At 37.9% G+C, this 17,909-nt stretch overlaps 1 pseudogene; it reads right to left on the bottom strand.

The window, feature by feature from the left end:
* Positions 1 to 1,419: 1,419 nt before the first annotated feature.
* On the bottom strand, positions 1,420 to 14,693 carry LOC113925520 (annotated as a pseudogene).
* Positions 14,694 to 17,909: the final 3,216 nt, after the last annotated feature.

The following is a 17,909-nucleotide window of genomic DNA, read 5'->3' as shown; positions in this document are numbered from 1 at the left end:
TTACAAAAAAGATTCTGTTTTAAAACTATTAGCCATATGAGGTTTGGGGTAGAGAACGCCCTACATTAGCAAGGATAATGGATGCTATCATAAATTGTGGTAAAAATGTGTCAAGAGTAGGGAAGCATCTGAGGTTCTACATTACTGGCAAAACCAACGAGTTACGCTGTCACAGTTCATGAGTGCCTGGGTCAGAAACAGAAGACTGTATTACTCATATCAATGACAATAGGCAGAACAGCAGCATCTTTGGTACCAATTTCCCAAGCCTCATTTCCCACAAGGACGCTTTTACCTGGAACTTATCATAAGAAAATTGTTGGAAAGAGTGTAAACATACATATACATACATGTGTTCTCATTGCAGCATTTTTTACAGTATCAAGATAAAAAGAAACAACACAAATGTGTAATTGCTTAAACGATAGTGCATCCAATAAGGGAATATTAAGAAACCCTTAAAATGATCATACAGATCTATATTTATTGATGTGAATTTAAATATCTTTAAAATTTTTATGGGGGATATTATGGACTGAATTGTGTCTTCCCCAAATTCATATGTTGAAGCCTTAACACCGAATGTGACTGCATTTGGAGATAGGGCCTTTATAGGGGTACTTAAAACTAAGTGAGGTAACTAGGGTTGGTCCCTAATCTGATAGGACTAGTATCCTTGTAAGAAGAGGAAGAGATGCTAGAGCTCTCTCTTGGCATGCATAGAGGAAAAGCCATGTGAGGGCACAGTGAGAAGTTAGTAGTCTACAAGCCAGAAAGAAGGATCTCACTAGAAGCTGGCTTTGCTCTCCTCTTGGATCTTAGACTTCTACTAGCCTCCATACCTGTGAGAAAATAAATTTCTGTTGTTTAAGCCACCCAGTCTGTGATACTTTGTTTTAACTGCCTAAGCAGACAAATAAAGGGATAAAGTAGCTCACATGAATTGTGAACTTATTTATATATAATTTTATAATGATGTCTTTGCATGAAGAGAGGTTTAAAAGGATGTTCACCAATGACACAGTGGTCATCTCTGGTAGATTTGGGTTGACATTTAACCTTTTTACTGATTCTCTTCTATATTGCTTAACTTTCTACAGTAAACATGTCATCTTTTATGTTCCAGGGGAAAAAAGTTACAAAGCTAACCTCAGCATAACTTCATTTAAAAAAAAGTTCTGACTGGTCATCTCCCAGCCACTTATATGATTTTACCCTTCCAAGTTAATGATTTCACTGATACCAAGTGCATCCTGAGATGGACAATCTTAGATGTTATGATAAGTGGTCCTGATAAAAGAGTGGTTAGAAGTGTGAGACAGGGCTAATACCACATGGAATTATGTTAGATCTCCTTCTCCTTCTTCTTCTTCTTTTTTTTTTTTAACAACTGATAATCAATTTATTAAAAAGGTTGATTTAAGCATCTGCAATGGTGACTTCAACCTCAACTCTTGGCTCAATACTGATGGAAGTAATCTGTTTAACAATCTCAGAAGGACTGTGCAAAGCAATGAGTCGCTGTGGATCCTCATCTAAAAATGATCCCAAGTCTTAGAATCTTCACTACAAGGAGTTTTTCTTGTAGTGATTCTCAAGAGTCTTGGTAGGCATCCGAACTAGTCCTCTCACTTTGAGATTCTTTTCCTTTGCGCCTCTGATCAAGTCAGCACATACCTTTTCCAAAGATTTCACGTTGCGGCTGGTGAGAGTAATTCTAATTCGGTGAATAGCCACCTCCGGTTCCACGGGTGTCTTCCCAGGCTCTTTCAGGAAGACGTGGTCGCAGCTGCGGCCGAGGTTTGGACATCCTGCTCCTGCTCCTGACTCACCGCTGTTCGCTCTCACCGAGGAACAAGTCAGTCAGGAAGCCCTGCCTCAGCCATGGCTTTTAAAGATCTCCTTTTGAATGTGAACTTGAGCAGGTTGAAAAACTGCCCAGTAATTAGATGGGTGAACATCTTTTGCTTCAATCTCTCTGCTCCTCAAAATAATGCTGACCTATTTAAGTGGTTCCTTTATGGGTTCCTCGTATTGATAGGTTTGGTTCAGATGTTATTGGTACGATAAAAATTTAAAAGGCAGATATCTAGAGTTAATTTTTTTAAATTTTAGTATTTTTGGGTGGGCATAAAAGCAAATACAGTCTTGGGGCGCCTGGGTGGCTCAGTTGGTTAAGCGATTGCCTTGGGCTCAGGTCATGACCCCAAGGTCCTGGGATGGAGCCTTGCATTGGGCTCCCTGCTCAGCAGGGAGTCTGCTTCTCCTTCAGACCCTCCCCCATCTCATGCTCTCTCTCTCATTCTCTCTCTCTCTCTCTCTCAAATAAATAAAATTTTAAGTGAGACTGTATTTCCTTTTTTTTTTTTTATAAAGTTAAGGCAACTTCTTTGTTTCCAGGTTTTTATTTAAATTCAAGATCGTTAACCTATAGTGTAGTATTGGTTTCAGGAGTAGAATTTAGTGATTCATCACTTACATATAACACCTAGTGCTCATCACAAGTGCCTTCCTTAGTGCCTATCACCCATTTTAGCCCATCCTCCCTGCCACCTCCCCTCCAACAACCCTCAGTTTCTTCTCCATAGTTAAGAGTCTCTTATGGTTTGCCTCTCTGTTTTTATCTTATTTTATTTTCCTTCCCTTCTCCTATGGTCATCTGTTTTTTTCTTAAATTCCACATATGAATGAAATCATGTGGTATTTCTTTCTCTGACTGACTTATTTTGCTTAGCATAATACCCTGTAGTTCCAACCATGTAGTTGCAAATGACAAGGTTTCACTCTTTTGATGGCTGAGTAATATTCCAGTGTGTGTGTGTGTGTGTGTGTGTGTGTGTGTGTGTGTGTGTGTGTGTGTGTGTGTACACACACACCGCATCTTTATCCGTTCACGTTGATGGACACCTTGCCTCTTTCCATAGTTTGGCTATTGTTGATAAAGGCAACTTCTTTTTTAGTCAGTATATAGAAGAGGCTTGTTTTCATTAGTTGTGTCATTAGGCATTCTGCCTTATTCAATGGAACTATTTCCATTATAATTGGTGTTAGTCTAATTATAACATCCTGCCTTTTGTATATAATTTTGATATATTAGCTCCTTATAATTACAAATTTTAAAAATAGCAGACAAGGGATGCATTTGTGCCCATTATTGAAAATGAAATTAATGTGTAACCCAGATATTAGTTGGGGCTTCTGGTACCTGAAGACTTAGGTAAATTTGGTTCAAACCTTCAATATCTCAGTTATTATGTATACAGAATTCCGCACAAGATTTCTGTGACTTCCTGTACTTCTTTCTTTTTCTTTTTCTTTCTTTTCTTTCTTTCCTTCCTTCCTAAGAGTTATTTCAGAGAAAGAGTGTGTGCAGGGTGGGTGGGAGGGGCAGAAGGAGAGGGAGAAAGAGTCTCAAACAGACTCCATGCTGAGTGTGGAACCCAATGCTGGGCTTCATCACATGACCCTGAGATCACAACCTGAGCCAAAATCAAGAGTAGGACTCTCAACTGACTGTGCCACCCAGGTACCCCTTCCCATATTTATTTCTAATGGTCACTCCTATTTATCGTCCATCCTAGCACATTTTTCCATTATAATCTAGCCTATATCAGCCAATATGCAGACCATCGTTTCATTTTCCATGAAAAAATCGAATCAGTTATGATTTTGTGAATTAAGTAGCATTATTGAAAACTTGAAGGGCTGTTAGGAGAGATCACATCACACAATCTTTGATCAGTTTCCTTGCCTCACTTGTCAGGCTCTGCCTCCTTCTAAATGCCCATGACTCTGACAAAAGACCTTTCTCATGATCTGCAGACCGCTGCAGATTCCTATCAGTTTTACTCCTTCTTTAATGGGGAACATTCTCTTCAAGTTTATTCTGCCTGCCTCTGATACCTGGAATTATGGAAAATACACTTTCCTATTTCATTATATTTCATTTTTCTATTCCACCACAATGATGACCTGAAAATGTAATGTTGCGGACGCTTATGCCACAAATCAGCGGCCAGGGTGATACTCTCATTCAACAAACAAGTATTTTTTAGGTAACCTCCAAGTATTCGATACTATGCTAAGTACTGGGGATCCAAAGACATAGTAATGAGAAAAATACCTTTTAAAATCTTTTTCATTTGAAAAAATATAAAGTTATAGAATGTTACAACTAGGAAGGTGCTTGGTGGTCACCTGTTTGAACTCTATCTTCATACAGATTAGAAAACTAGGGAATAGATTGCAGAACTTGTTGATGGCAGAGCTGGGACTGGTAGCTGTGTCTTCAGTTTCTTGGTCTGGTTCTTTTTCCTAGACAACTTGTATTATGGGGGATTTTGACTAAGTGAGGATATAGGTGAGATGTGTTGGGGAAACACCAAGGGGAAAATGTAAGAAGTACACAGGGAAAAAAGAGTAAAACAAGCTGGGTCTCATGAGAAAAAGTGAGAGAGGATATGCCAAGCCACAAGGCAGCACTGGGTTCATCAAGTAGGAGTGGTTCACCAGCAAAGTGAGGTGTGTTGAAAAGGGAATGAGCTTAGGTGTATGCATTAGTAGGTGGGAAAAGAAGAGAGAAATGTAAAACCAGTGCTTCCTGAAGCTTGTTAATGTTTCATATCATTTATTCAGACTGTCTGATGGTACCCAAAATTTCCTCTGATGTCACTTTTTTTGTGTGGGCTATCAGAGTAGGAGTTGGTAAATTTTTGAAAAATCGGGCCATCTTTGTGGGATTCTCACAGAGTTGAGAAAATAAACTAAATAATGTTTTTTTTTTTTAAGGTTTTAATTATTTGGGAGACAGAGAGTGAGCACAAGCAGGGGGATTGGCAGAGAGAGGGGGAGAAGACTCCCCACTGAGCAGGGAGCCCGAAGCAGGACTCAATCCCAGGACCCTGGGATCATGACCTGAGCCAAAGGCAGACATTCAACTGACCGAACCACCTAGGCACCCCAAACTGAACGTTTAAAAAAGGAAAAGAAACTCTCTTCTCTTAAAAGATTTCTTGGTATCACTGGAGTAGACCAAATAGTTCCAAATAGTAAAATTAAATGTGACAGTGTTAACCAAAGAACCTTAGATACAGACACAGATACATGATTTCTATTGTCCAGAAGCTACACAACACCAGACTACTTGGAAGTGGTGATAGGGAGAGGATGGAAATACTGCTGAAGACTTGGTTTGTTCCCAAGTACAATAAAAAGGGAAGCACCCATGATGCTCAGGAATGCTTCTCCTTGACCTCTCTGTTGTACAGTATTTTCATTCTCAATCAGCACACAATTTGACCTTGCATGTGAATTGGTAAACTGGGCCAGTTAGAACCCTATTCTTTTAAAGTTTACTGTTTATAAGACTAAACACCTACTTAGAATAGAACATAAACATTTAGGAATAGAAAACCAAGCAAAGCAAGGCCATGCAGGAACTAGAACTGGGAATTTAACAAGTGAGGTTCTTCCTCTGTCATTTCAGTCTGCATATTCTTTTTATTCCTGCTTCTGAATGTCTCTTTGCAAACTTAAATGGTTTTTATCGACACCTGGCCCAATGTGGTTTCCCTGGCCCAATTCTACATGATCATTCTTATAATTCTTATATCTATGATCATATTATTCCTGCATTACTTCTGTTTCATAGCTCAAATTTATCTTTTATTGAGGTATAGTTGGCCTACAATATTATATTAGCTGCAGGTGTACAACAGAGTGACTTGACATTTATTTACATTATGAAATGCTCACCACAATGTCTAGTTACCATCTGTCAGCATATAAAGTTATTATAATATTTACTATATTCCCTATGCTGTACTTTGCATCCCTGTGACTTATTTTACAACTAGAAGTTTGTACCTCTTAATCCCCTTCACCTATTTCATGCATCCCCCTACCCTCCTACCACCAGTTTGTTTTTTGTATTTGAGTCTGTCTCTGTTTTGTTTTGTTCATTTTTTTTAGATCCCACATACAAGTGAAATCATATGGTATTTGTCTTTCTGTCTGACTCTTTTCACTTAGTATAATACCTCTGGGTCCATCCATGTTGGCACAAATGACAAGATTTCATTCCTTTTTAATGGCTGTGTAATATTTCATCGTGTACATACTACATTTCTTTAACCATTTATCTATTGATGGACACTTAAGTTGCTTCTGTATTTTGGCTTATAGATAGTTCTGCAATGAACATAGGGGAGCATATATCTTTTCAAACTAGTGTTTTTGTTTTCCTTGGATAAATACCCAGTTGTGGAATTTCTGAATTCTATGGTATTTCTATTTTTAATTTCTTTGAAGAACATCTATACTGTTTTCCATAGTGACTGCACCAGCTTATATTCCCATCAACAATGCATGAGGGTTCCCTCTTCTCACATCCTCACCAACACTTGTTATTTCTTGTCTTTTTGATTCTAGCCATTCTAATTGTGAGTCGGTATCTCATTGTGATATTGCAAAACCTTATTGTGAGGGTTTGATTTGCATTTCCCTGATGATTAGTGATTTTGAGCATCTTTTCATGTATCTGTTATACCATCTATATATCTTCTTTTGAAAAAAATGTCTATTCAGGTCCTCCACCCATTTTTTAAAATTGGATTATTGTTTGTTTTTTGTTTTTTTATTTTGTTTTTGATTTTAGTATTGAGTTGTATATTTCTTTATATATTTTGGATACTAACTCCTTATTGGATGTATCATTTGCAAATATTTTTTCCCGTTTAGTAGGTTGTTTTTTCATTTTTTAGAAATCATATGAATACTTTTATTTTTTAAATTTTTTTATTATGTTAATCACCATACATTACATCATTAGTTTTTGATGTAGTGTTCCATGATTCATTGTTTGCGTATAACACCCAGTGCTCCATTCAGTACGTGCCCTCTTTAATACCCATCGCCAGGCTGATCCATCCTCCCACCCCACCCCTTGCTTTTTCATTTTGTTGATGGTTATCTTCACTGTGTAAAAACTTTTTAATTTGATGTAGTCCCAGTTGTTTGGTTTTGCTTTTATTCCCCTTGCCTGAGGAGACCGATCCATAAAAATATTGCTAGGACTGATATCCAAAAAAATACTGCCTATGTTTTCTTCTAGAAGTCCTGTGGTTTCAGGTCTTAACATTTAGGTCTTTTACCCATTTTGAGTTTCTTTTTTGTGTATAGTGCAAGAAAGTGGTCCATTTTCATTCTTTTGCAGCTTGTCCAGTTTTCCTGACATTATTTATTGAAGAAAATGTCTTTTCCCCATTATAAATTCTTGCCTCCTCTTGATTAATTGCCTCCTTGTAGATTAACTGACCATATAAACATAGGTTTGTTTTTGGGCTCTGTATTCTGCTATTTTAATCTGTATGTCTGTTTTCATCCCAGTGCCATACTGTTTTGAATACTATAGATCAGTAGTATAGTTTGAAATCTGGGAGCATGATACCTTCAGCTTTGTTCTTTCCCAAGGCTATTGGCTATTTGGGGTCTTTTGTGGTTCTATACAAATTTTAGGATTATATGTTGTAGTTCTGTGAAAAATGCCATTGATATTTTGATAAGGATTGCACTGAATCTGTATATCGCTTTAGGTAGTATGGCCATTTCTTAAAAAAGATTTTATTTATTTAATTGACAGAGACAGTGAGAGAGGGAACACAAACGGGGAGTGGGAGAGGGAGAAGCAGGCTTCCCACAGAGCAGGAAGCCCGATGTGGGGCTTGATCCCAGGACTCTGGGATCATGACCTGAGCCGAAAGCAGTTGCTTAACCAACTGAGCCACCCAGGTGCACCTAGTATGGCCAATTTTAACCATGTTATTTCTTCCAATTCATGAGCACAATATATCTTTCATTTATTTGTGTTACCCTCAATTTCTTTCATCAGTTTCTTATAGTTTTTAGAGTATAGCTCTTTCACTTCCTTGGTTAAATGTATTTCCGGATTTTTTTTTTAATGCAGTTGTAAATAGGACTGTTAATTTCTTTTTCAGATAGTTCATTATTAGTATGTAGAAATGCAATTGGTTTCTATATTTTGTATTCTACAATATCACTGAATTCATTTAATAGTTTTAATAGTTTTTTTGGTGGAGTCTTTAGGGTTTTCTATATAAAGCATCATGTCATCTGCAAACAGTGACAGTTTTACTTCTTTCTTACCAGTTTGGATGCCTTTTATTCATTTTTCTTGTCTGATTGCTGTGGCTAGGACTTTCAGTACTATGTTGAATGAAAGTGGCAAGAGTGGCATCCTTGTCTTGTTCCTGATCTTAGAGGAAAAGTCGAAAGTCTTTTGCCATTAAATATGATATTAGCTGTGGGTTTGTCATATATGGCCTTTATTATATTAAGGTATGTTCACTTCATACTCTTGTTCACCCTGTACCTACTTTGTTGAAAGTTTGCACAATATGGATGTTGTTTTTGTCCAATGTTTTTTCTGCATCTGTTGAGATGATCATATAATTTTTATCCTTGATTTTGTTAATTCTGGGTATATCAAATTATTTATTAGTAAATGTTGAACGATTCTTGCATCCTGAATAAATCCCACTTGGCCATGTGTATGATCCTTTTAATGTGTTTTTTAATTTGGTTGTTAATATTTTGTTGAGGATTTTTATATCCGTGTTCATCTTAGACTAATTTTATTTTTGTAGTGTCTTTGCTAACTTTGGTTCAGGATAATGCTGGCTTCCTAGAATGAATTTGGAACCATTTCTTCCTCTTCAGTTTTTTTAAATAGTTTGAAAGGATAGGTATTAATCCTTTTTTAAATGTGTGGTAGAATTCAGTGACGCCATCTTGTCCTGGACTTTTGTTTGTTGGAAATTTTTTGATTATAGATTCACTTTCATGACCTGTAATCGGTCTATTCAGAGTTCCTATTTCTTCCTGATTTAGTCTTGGAAGATTATATGTTTCTAGGAAATTAGCCATTTCTTCTAGATTATACCATTTGTTGGTGTATAATTGTGTATAGTAATGTTTTATAATCCTTTATATTTCTGTGGTGTCAGTTGTGACTTCTGTTTCATTTTTTAATTTTTTTTATTTGATTTATCTCTCTTCTTGATGAGTCTAGCTAAAGGTCCATCAATTTTGTTTATCTTTTCAAAGAACCAGCTTTTGGTTTTATTAATGTCTTCTTCTTTTTTTTTTTTAGTTTTTATATCCACACTGATTTTTATTATTTCCTTCTTTACTAATTTTGGGCTTTGTTTATTCATTTTTTAGTTCCTTTAGGTATAAGGTTAGATTGTTTATTTGATTTTTCTTATTTTTCGAGGTAGGCCTGTAGTGCTACAGAACTTTATCTCTTCTTCAATTCTGAATGATACCCTTGCTGGGTAGAGTATTCTTGTTTCCTTTCAGCACTTTGACTATATTGTGCCACTCCCTTTTGGCCTGTAGAGCTTTTGCTGAAAAAACAGCTCATAGCCTTATGGGTATTCCCTTATATATAACTAGTTGCTTTTTTCTTGCTGCTTTTAAGATTCTCTCATTATCTTTAAATTTTGGCACTTTAATTATTACATGTCTTGGTGTGGACTTCTTTCAGTTCATCTTATTTGGGGTTCTCTATGGAGTTGGACCTGATTTCTATTTCCTTTCCCAGGTTAGGGAAGTTTATAGCTATTATTTCTTCAAATAAGTTTTTTTCCACTTTCTCTCTCTCCTCCTTATGATATGAATACTGGTATGCTTGATGTTGTCCCAGAGGTCCCTTAAACAATTCTCATTTTTTTTAAATTTTTTTCTTTTTGCTATTCAGCTTAGGTGATTTCCACTACCCCTTCAGATTGATCTGTTCTTTTGCATCATCTAATCTTCTATTGATTCCCTCTAATGTATTTTTTATTTCAGTTATTGAATTCTTCCACTCTAAGTGTTTTTTTAAAATATTTTCTATCTGTTTGGTGAAATTTCACTGTGTTTATCCATTCTTCTGCCAAGTTTGGTGGGCATCTTTGTGACAATTACTTTGAGTTCTGAATAGGTAGATTGCTTATCTCCATTTCGTTTCATTTTTTTCTTATATTTTGTCTTAGGTTTAGAACATATTCCTCTGTCTTCTCATTTGCCAGATTCTCTGTTTTTTTCTATGTATTAAGTAGATCAGCTATATCTCCCAGTCTTGTAGTAGTGGCCCTATGTAGAAGGAATCGCCTTATGTAGAAAAGCCCATTCTCCCCCCCCAACCCCCATCGCCAGAACTAGGCACTCCATAGGTGTCTCCTGTGTGGGTTGTATGAACTCTCCTGTTGTGGCTGGGCCATGACTACTACAGGAATGCTGGTGGTTGGGCTAGCCTAGCCCTCTGTGTGCCAGCTTTGTGGTGGGAGTGCTGGTCCTAGCTGACGCTTCCTGCTGGGTATGACAGGATGGAAACTGCTTTGAAGAGGCACCCCCTGGGGCAAATGGGTTGGGCAAGATATGTCTGCTCCTAGCTCAAATTCTTGAGAGAGAATCTGGTTCATTGTGCTCAGCTTACATCTTGGTTTCCTTTTGAAAAGTGTCCACTGTTGGTCAAATCAGCTATGGCTAAAGAGGAAGGAAGGAAGGATGAAAGCCCCTTTCTTCAGCAAGGGAATATGGTTTCCTGTTTTTAGCGAAAGTCCATGTGTTTGGTCCTGTGATCTAAATTATTTTTTTCAGGCTCATGGTTTTGAAAAGTGTGATTTATTTGTTCTTCAACTCATTAAGCATTTCTCAGGGGTGTTTTGGTCTGGGATTCAGGTTTTCTTAATGAGCACTCGGGAAGTTTAGAATTAAGATTTGGGATCTCATCAGGAAAGGTGAGAAAAAGTTAAAATCATGGGAAATGTGAGGCTTTGTCTCCTTAGGCTGTAAATGGCAATAGTTACAATGGACTACAATTTTCTCTATGTTCTTGATTCTTTTGCATGGCCTAAATTTAAAACAAAATCAGGGAAGGTTTTTAAAGAAATATATATTTGATGTGGTGGCCCAACACTCCTCCAAAAATAAAAGTCAATTTGAGAGATTAAATAAAATTGGGCTATAGTGGGAAGATTGGGGGTAGGGTGGAGTTTTTTTCTTTTTCTTGTCCATAGATTTTGATTAGTGGTGAAATCATAGAATTCCATTTGCTCTTTTGTAAAGATCTGAGAGCCTAAGGCAAAACATCATTCATATCTCCTAGTAATGTCTGCAGGATTTGGTGGGTCACAATGAAGAATTTTATTGATTACACTATGAGAAATCAACTCAAAAGTCACCTAGAACTTTAGGTCCAGGATGCATTCTGTGCATGCAATGGCAGAGGCTGGTTATTCATTGTTGTGGCTAAAACTGAGTACCATGGTGCCCAGTTACAGCCCTGGCAAGGGGATCTTCGGGGAAGTAATTGTGGTTTCTTTCATTGCCTTCATGTGGCCTCTGAGTGAGGAGCCTAATGATTATTTTCCAGTCTGGGGCAGCAAGAGAACTAATATGACTCTGTAATTTTGACTTCCCCTGTCCACTAGATCAAATCAATACTCCCCCATCCCTTTAATAAAACCATTTCCCACAGATGCTGAGCAGCTGTCCTTGTCTGAAGATGCTCTGAGAAAGAAAACAAGGGCTAGAAACCCTTAATTTCCTGTGTTGATGATAAGCAGACTTATTTATTGAAAATAAAACTTTCCCCTAGTAAGGAGGAGAGCAAGAAGACATGGGTAGAAGAGTGAGCCAGAGAGGATGGAGGAGTGTAAAGGAGGAGTTTGTCAGAAGCCCTCTTATGAAGGCTATATTCTTAAGGTCATCTGCCTTCCTTGTGCATGCTATAATTGAAAATGGTTAATAAAGGGCTTTGGATCAAATAAGTTACTTAAAGAGAATATAGGACATAGGAATTATGGCTGTTAGAATTGAAGCCATCTGCCAAAAAAAAAAAAAATATCAGAGCTGTTTGGGCAGTTTCTGACATGTCTTACCTACCATATATTGACTTATTTTGAAAAATTTTTTGGCTCCATGTATAGAGAATGAAGTAGGAGTACCATGAGTATCTGATAAAAGGGAACCATGTTATTTTATCTGTCAAGAAAAGATTTAGTTTTTCTCTTGTTTCCCAATAATCTCCCTTAGTCTGGAATGAAACCTAGCAAGAAGAGAACAATAGGCAATAATGTCAAGGAGCTGGGCTTGGGTGGGGATGGTAGAAGACTCAGAGTCAAAGATGGGCTGCTCAGAGGTTCAAACTCCTAAACTATAGTGGACTGGTAGGTCTGTTCCTTTGGGAATTTGATAGGCAAATCTAATAGTGCTTATGATTGGATTTTTATTAAATTTTTCCAGTTGTAGCTAATCTTTTGAATTTTCATGATGGAAGAGATATCCTCAATGACTAAGTGCTGAATATTTTTATCCTACTCAAAGGAAATAGGTTAGGCTTTCTTAGTGATTCTGTGTGGGAATCATTCCTTTTGCATCAAAATAAACCACCATCCAAGTTCCTAACAGTGGGAATAGAGAACAGCTGATAAAAACAGGTAGTATGCACAAGTCAGCTATGAGGAATTATTTGTCTCTGTTGTCAAAAGCAAAACTTTCTAGACTAATTTTTATTTTATTGAAAGATAGCAGCCTTTCCCCCCAAATGTTATTTTTTGCTATCTTAAAAGTAGGAAAATATTTAAGCTACATTATCTTAGCTGTGTTGAGTTTTGGTGGTGACTGATGGGTACAGTTCTGTCAGTTTTGTTTTCTAAAGAACAAATTGTCAGTCTAAACTGGAAGAAAACACTGTCAGCTATGTCTGGATGAGCAAAATTATTGGTTGTGTCTCTGGAAGGTGAAAGTTCTGGGGAGTAAGAGAAAATTGCCAGATGTATATTTTCAAGACAGAATTGTTGGCCATGTCAGTTAAATGACAGGTTACTATTATTTTACTGCTGAACTGTGAAATTTACCATTTTTATCCCCTTTGGCATTTGAATTGACGAAGTGAACTCCACCCAAATTGTCATGTGCATCGGTACTTAGCAAGGACAGATGTGCCACATGTGCCTTTGTGCTATGGCTGGAAAGATAGTTATGTATGGGCAACCAACCAGGTAGTATATGATAAAATGTTGCCTGTATGAATGGAGAAAGAGCCATTCTGGGATCCTTTAATGGGTACTTCAATTCAAAATGAAAGGCAGCTAGGTCAGTGGGAGGTGGGACAAAGGCACAGCAAGTGGGGCAGTCATTACGAGAACACTATATTTAATAACATGGCTGGTGACAGGTTTGTACTAAGTCAATAATTCTTTTCTGAGTCACAGTTGGTTCTGGGGGTGTGTGCTGGGGGGTGAAGAGAGAGGGAGGCAGGGAGGGAGACGGGGAGACTGAGACTGACTATATTTCTAAACTGGCTTCCATTCAACTTGCAAGAGGTATTTCTGACAGAGCAAGGTAACCTTAAGAGTAAGGAGCAAAGAGATGAGAATATCTTGTGTACACCTATATAACAAGTTATATAATAAGACTTATTTTTTTAAGACTTAGTTTATTTAGGGAGAGTGAGCACGCATAGTGAAGGGCCAGGGGGAGAGGGGGAGAGAGATAGAGAGAGAAGCAGACCCCTGCTGACTGGGAAGTCTAAAGCAGGGTTTGATCCCATGACCCTGAGATCATGACCTGAGCTGAAATCAAGAGTTAGACACTTAACCAACTGAACCACCCAGGTGCCCCTAACAAGAGTTACAACAAGAGTTTTCAAACTCATATTTGAAAAAAGCTTGAATGACACTGACAAAATGAGGTGGATTAAACTTCATTACTGGAAGGATTGTAATTTCTTTCCCAATTACTGAAATGCTAATACTGGGCACATTTTATTTTTTGAGACCTAGATGGTATGGTTTATTCTGAAGGAATCTCTGGGATAGCCCGAGAAATTTGTTGTCTGTTTTATTTTTATTCTGTGGGTTTATGATTGTGGTTTTGGAAGGCAGGTCCAGTTTTGAGTCTAAATTAAGGAAGTTGGAAATGTTGAGTTTCAGGATTCCAAAAGTTTGTTCTTTAGCAAAACTAATTTGCTTATCTGTATTATCATATACTCTGGCTAACAACTTTTAATGACTTCCTGATGCCTACAGGATAAAGTAAATATGCCCTAGACTAGAACTGAAGACCTTTATAATGTGGTCCTCCCTGGTCTTTTTAATTCTGTCCCAAATTCTTATGTACACCCTGCAGAAAAATGGCTCCAAACATTATATATTTCCTAAGCCCCATCCTGTTGTTAATCTAACCCTAACCTTAACTCTAATCCTGACTTTGACTCTTCCTCTTGGAGTTCTTTGGGACATAGAGCAAATATATCTTTAGTGATGTCTAACGTATCTGAAGATCACTCTTACTCCTTTGTAACCTAGGCATTTATTGTTACTCTGTACTGCTAATTTGGCACTGATTATATACTGTCTTTTATTGTGTTTATGTATTTAAATATTTTTAAGGGCTGACTATGTGTATTATATCTGATGTTAGAGATAGGCACATGTCTTGTTTCCCATTCTATCTCCTTGGCCATTGTAGTTCAATAGGGGAATCGGAGAAGAAAATGGGTGGTTCCAACAGGATGCGGAAAGTGTTATGAGGGGGAAGCTCAGTGCACGATGAGAGCAGACAGGAAGAACTCCTTACCCAGACTCAGGGTTCTGAAGGAGACGTCTTCCCTGTGGAAGTGACATTTAGGCTGTTACCTGAAGGAAGGGGAAGAGTCCGAGAGGTGCACAGGTGCAAGATCTTAGTTCCTGCAAGGAAACCATGGCAGGGTCCTTTATTGAACTAATAAATGGAGTTAATGTTCCTTATCCCTCTTCCTTTCTCCTTATTTTAAGCAGGTGGACTCTATGTGAGATGAGGATGGTGAGTGATGAGGGCGATATGGGAGATGCATATCCTGAAGCACATTGTGGGCTATCACAAGGGGTTTGAAATTATCCTATAAGGAGCCATTGAAGAGAAGGATATAAGGGGAGATACAAGGTCAAATTTGCATTTCAGGAACATCACTCTGGCTTTAGTGGAAAAAGATTGTAAGCTGGATAACCAAACAGAATGGTCTGCCTGTTGTAGTGTCCTGCCCATTTTAGCGTTTGTCTTAGATTTTTCATTTTTTTAAAACAAATTAGGAACTTCTCTTTATACCTCTAGCTTCTGCCATGGGCTCTTCTTCTAGTATTTGAAATGTATGTCAGTGAACAGAATTCTCACCTTAACATGTGGTTAAGTCTAAAAGGCACCTCTCTTTCAAGGACAGCATGCAAAGCAGTCATGATAAAAAAGCCAATGGATAACTAGATTCTAAGTCCTTTAGGTCTTGACTAGTGGTGGGAGTAGTATATAAAACTGCTTTCCTACCTCTGTACCAGCCAGTTGTGCCAGGTTGTGAGATGCAGGAAACTATAATGCTCAGCAGAATTTGATGGACAGTAAAGGTTAAATGTACATGAAACAATGAGCAGAAAACAAATTGGGTGGTCTTGTTGTAGCACATAAAGAGAGAAGGTCCACTACAGTAGTTTTGTTATTTATTGTATGTTATACATCCACAACTATTTGCTTGGTTTTATTATTTGATAGCCTTTTATATAGCAATAAAAGCATTCACCAGCTATGAGTTCAAAAAAATCAAAAGCACATATTCAGTGAAAAATTAGGTGCTGAGTTATAGTTTCTTGAGAAATTTGATGTTGATTGACCAACAAAATGATTAAACAAAATAGCATCACTTACCATATGAAAAGCAGAAGACAGAAATCACTGAAAGCCAATCTTACAGAATTTAGTACTTATAAGAAAGCTACGTGTGACTACAATTTACTATGTACAGTTGTAGAAAGTATGTTTTCTTATCAGCGTATGAACATGACTTCTCAACAGATCAAATGACTGCTCTGTTCATATCCAATTCCAAGTCTTCTAGTGCATCTGTGAATGGTGAAGGACAACCATTGGCTCCATTAGAAGAGGAGAAATTCTCAATCATTGATGCTGGTTATGTATCAATATTATCAGATGCTTCAGTTAGAAAATCCATTATTTCCGATACTGGTCCTTTTCCTAAAAAATATCATACATGGAACCAAAGTAAGCCTTTTGGAAGTTTCTTTGATTGTCGCTGTGACTGTCATTGCAAATTTAGTTTAAAGAGAAGTTCAATTTTGAATAAGAAATTATTTTGTGATAATACAGATTTTGGTGAAGCACAGACATGAGGTAATAAATGTTTTTATACTGAATTAAGAAACCTATGGAGCTGAAATGTACTTGGGTTGGTTGTGCTACACACTTTATAACACCAGAACCATCCTTGGGAGGAGGCATGAGCCAGGCTCCAAGTTTCCAGCACATTTCCCGTTGTCCCACCAGGCTTTATTTACAAAAAGAAAAAGAAGAAATTTGTAAAGAATTTCAAGAAAGTAACAGCAAGAGCATTAAATCCTAAATATGGGAACTTTGGCTCATGGGGCCCTGGTTGCATGCCCGTGGAGCTGGCCCTGGATGTAATCAACTTATCAGAAAATGAAACAGATTGTTGGGTTTATATGGCTTTGTACCTTCCAGCCCCTTGACTCCATTCTACCTTTTTCAGAGAACCAGGAGTGTGATTTCCCTCCCCTTGGTGGTGAGCATAGACATGCCCAGGGCCATCTGGGGAAAAGCCCAGTTAAAGTGAGAAGGGGCTACTCTAAACTGTAAATGACTGCCCCTTCCTTGGTCAAGTCTGTCTAGGTCCCTTACTGAGAAGAGAACTTGTGGCACCATCAGTGCCTGATGCAGAACATCCCAGGAGGATTGAACCCACACAATGGAACAGATGTGTGTTCACACCCACATGTCTCTTTTTCCCTTTATTACTTTTTATTTTTTCCTAGTGGAGAAAATATAAACAAACAACAAACACACACCCACACACAAAATGTGAATGTGTTTAGTCTAGACTAAGCTTTTTATTTGGTTCTGATTTTTCTTTGGGTGGAATGGAGAGCCAGGGAAAGAATATGAAGGAAGCTTTGTTTGGCTTGGGAAAAGAAACTTCTAAAATAAGAACTACTTTAATGTCTAGTGAACTTCACATCATCTTGTTTAATTCTGTTAACCAATCCACAAGATAGCCATCATTATTCTTATTTTTTGGACCGAGGACAGTATGGCTCAGAAAAATTAAATAACCTGTTCAAGGTAAAGACATGGCAAAATCAGCCTTTGAATCCATGTCTGTTTGACTTAAAAGCTATGGTCTTTCTTTGGAGACAAGGTTCTTGTCCTCGTGCAGCAGACTAGTCTCTCTCCTGGATCTCAAGAAGACTGTAAGTGATACCTCTTCCAGGGGTCTAATTAGTGCCCAAAGAGGTGGTATCTCCAACTTTTTCCAGCCACGTTAGACTTAGAACCATTTTCTAACAGAGTAACAAGTATGCGATTTTGCTGAGAGGATAGCAAGTATAAGAGAGAGAAGGAGGAATTAGGAATAGCTCTTTTTCCCCCACAGGAAGTGTTTAATTTCCTGGCTTTCTAGTGGGGAAAGGATGCTTGCTATTCTTCCCTCCTCAGTTCTCTCAATAATCCTGGTAGCCACATTGGTACAGAGTCTGTGTCTGTGAGATGGGAGAGAAAATAGGGGGAGGGTTTTTCTTTGCCCAGTTTATTTTCCTCTCTCTGGTCAGATGTAGATGCTGTACACACTGGATTATGACGGCAAGTTCTTTCCTTTCTGGGCTGTCTCTCTGAAACTCTGAGGTAGATGGCAATCTGCCACTTTTGAGTCTCCAACCTTTTGAAAGTACTGGTGTCATCATTAAACATTTGAGAAGAGCACTAACTTTGAGGAAATGTGCTTCTCATGTCCCCTCCTTCAAACTCACCCTCAGCCCTTGTTCCACCTTCCACTCTTTGACCCC

Source organism: Zalophus californianus, chromosome 2 (assembly GCF_009762305.2).
Source record: "Zalophus californianus isolate mZalCal1 chromosome 2, mZalCal1.pri.v2, whole genome shotgun sequence".
NCBI classification, from domain to species: Eukaryota; Metazoa; Chordata; class Mammalia; order Carnivora; family Otariidae; genus Zalophus; species Zalophus californianus.
Note: the sequence above shows the minus strand (reverse complement) of the source record. Positions and strands in the feature narration are given on the sequence as shown.